Consider the following 2,941-nt stretch of genomic DNA (forward strand, 5'->3'; position numbering starts at 1 on the left):
ATAAGGGAAATTTTTTCAAGTATATAAATTACTGTCAAAATAATAAGAAAACAAGCAGTTCAGAAAAAAAAAGATAAAGGACAGAAATTTTGAACAAGTTCACAAACAAGATTATGTGAATGGCAAATAAGCACATGAAAAGGGACTTGACATCATTAATCATTAAGAATTGCACATTTATATCACCATGAGATACTACTCTACAGATACTAGAATGACCAAACAAAAAATAAAACAGTACTGAGCATGGTGAAAATGTGAAACCAGTGAACCTCAAACACTGTTCACAGGAATGCAAGATATTACAGTTACATTGTAAAATAAAACATGACTTACCATATGATCTAGCATTCTTATTTGTAGATGAGATTCACAGTAAGTTAAAGAAGGCTCAGTATTCTATGATTCCATTTATATGACACTCTGGAAGAGATAAAACTACAAAGAAGGAGAATGTATCATTGGTGGCGAGGTTGGGGGACTAGGAGAAGGGTTGTCTGCATAGTAAATGCATAAGAAAATGTTGGGGGCTGATGGGCTGTTCTGTATCTTTATTGTTGTAGTAGTTGCTCAACTCTATGCAGTTGCCAAAACTCATAAAACCATACACCATTTAGAGTGTATTCACTGCACATAATATAAAAATATAAATAAAGTGAGTAGGAAGGTATAATGTTAAAAAATTCATGAAAAATAAATATGTTGGATATCTCTCATTTTCACCAAAAATAATCTTACTGTGCTCGCTTCAGCAGCACATATAATAAAAAATTGGAACAATACAGAGAAGATTAGCATGGCCCCTGTGCAAGGATGACATGCAAATTCGTGAAGCGTTCCATATTTTTAGAAAACAAAAAAGTGCAATCCAAATAAAACCACAAGAGATACCTTCAGGAGATGAACTGAGTGATATGGAAATAATCAAACTTCCAGATGCAGAGTTCAAAATAATGATTGTAAGGATGCTTAGGGATATTAGAACAAAAATAGGTGGTCATTATGAACACCTAAATAAAGAAATAGCAAGTATAAAAAAAATCAGATGGAGATGACAAATACAATATCAGAAATAAAGACCACAATGGAAAGAATTAAAAACAGGATAGATAGAGCTGAGGATCGAATCAGCGATTTGGAGGACAACTGGAATGAAGGCATGAAAGCAGAGAAGAAAAAAGAAAAGAGACTCAAAAAGTCTGAGGTAACTCTTAGAGAGCTCTGTGACAACATGAAGAGAAATAACATCCGCATCATAGGGGTTCCTGAAGAAGAAAAAGAACAAGGGTTAGAGACTTTGTTCAAGCATATCATAGCTGAAAACTTCCCTAAATTAACGCAGAAGAAACTCTCGCAAGTTCAAGAAGCACAGAGGACTCCATTAAGGAGAAACCCAAAGAAACCTACACCAAGACACATCATAATTAAAATACCAAACTAAGTGATAAAGAGAAAATATTAAAAGCTACAAGAGAAAAAAAGCTATCACCTACAAAGGAGCCCCCATAAGGATGACATCTGACTTCTCAACAGAAACACTTGAGGCCAGAAGGGAATGGCAAGAAATATTCAAAGTAATGCAGAACAAGAACCTACAACCAAGACTACTTTATCCAGCAAGGCTATAATTTAAAATTGAAGGAGAAATAAAAAGCTTCCCAGACAAAAAACAACTCAAGGAATTCATTACAACCAAACCAATGCTACAAAAAATATAAAGGGGCCTGTTGTAAACAGATCAAAGTGGGAAAAGAATATAGCAAAAAAGGAATACAGCTTTAAAGAATAAAATGGCAATAAACAACTACATATCAATAATAACCATAAATGTAAATGAATTAAATGATCCAATCAAAAGACATAGGGTAGCTGCATGGATAAGAAAACAGGACCCATACATATGCTGTCTACAAGAGACACACCTTAGAAAAAAAGATACACATAGATTGAAGGTAAAAGGATGGAAAAAAACATTTCATGGAAATGGAAATGAAAAAAAAAAGCTGGGGTAGCAATATTTATATCAGACAAACTGGACTTTAAAACAAAGGATATAGTAAGAGATAAAGAAGGCCACTACATAATGATAAAGGGAGTAATCCAACAGAAAGATATAACTATTATAAATATCTATGTACCTAATATAGGAGCACCTAAATATATAAAGCAGACTTTGGTGGATTTAAAAGACGAGATCAACAGCAATACTATAATAGTAGGGGATTTCAATACTCCAATAACATCACTAGATAGATCCTCAAGAAAGAAAATTAACAAAGAAACAGCAGACTTATTGGACACACTAGATCAACTCGATTTAATAGATATCTTCAGAACCTTTCACCCTAAAGCAGGAGAATATACATTCTTTTCAAGTGCTCATGGTACATTCTCTAGGATAGACCACATGTTAGGGCACAAAAGTGCTCTCCACAAATTTAAGAAGATTGAAATCATATCAAGCACTTTCTCCAATCACAATGGTATGAAACTAGAAATGAACCACAACAGAAAAGCTCAAAAATTCTCAAACACATGGAAACTAAATAGCAGGTTGTTAAATAATGAATGGATTAAAAATGAGATGAAAGAAGAAATAAAAAAATTCCTAGAAACGAATGACAATGAGCATACAACAACTCAAAATTTATGGGACACAGCAAAAGCAGTACTGAGAGGGAAGTTCATAGCACTACAGGCACACTTTAAGAAGCTAGAAAAAGCTCAAATAAACAACTTAACCCAGCATCTAAAAGAACTAGAAAAAGAACAGCAAGTAAAGCCCAAATGTAGTAGAAGGAAGGAAATAATAAAGATCAGAGCAGAAATAAATGACATAGAGGCTAAAGAAACAATACAGAGGATCAATGAAACTAAGAGCTGGTTCTTTGAAAAGGTAAACAAGATTGATAAACCTTTAACTAGACTCACCAAGAAAAAG

The 2,941-nt window shown here is 33.5% G+C and overlaps 1 non-coding gene across 1 annotated transcript; it reads left to right on the forward strand.

Moving 5' to 3' along the window:
- The first annotated feature begins 739 nt into the window (after positions 1-739).
- LOC136401905 (U6 spliceosomal RNA) lies at positions 740-848 on the forward strand. The gene has a single exon (XR_010750829.1). It is a non-coding gene; the product is annotated as a U6 spliceosomal RNA (small nuclear RNA).
- Positions 849-2,941: the final 2,093 nt, after the last annotated feature.

This window comes from Saccopteryx leptura, chromosome 3 (assembly GCF_036850995.1).
Source record: "Saccopteryx leptura isolate mSacLep1 chromosome 3, mSacLep1_pri_phased_curated, whole genome shotgun sequence".
Lineage (NCBI taxonomy): Eukaryota > Metazoa > Chordata > Mammalia > Chiroptera > Emballonuridae > Saccopteryx > Saccopteryx leptura.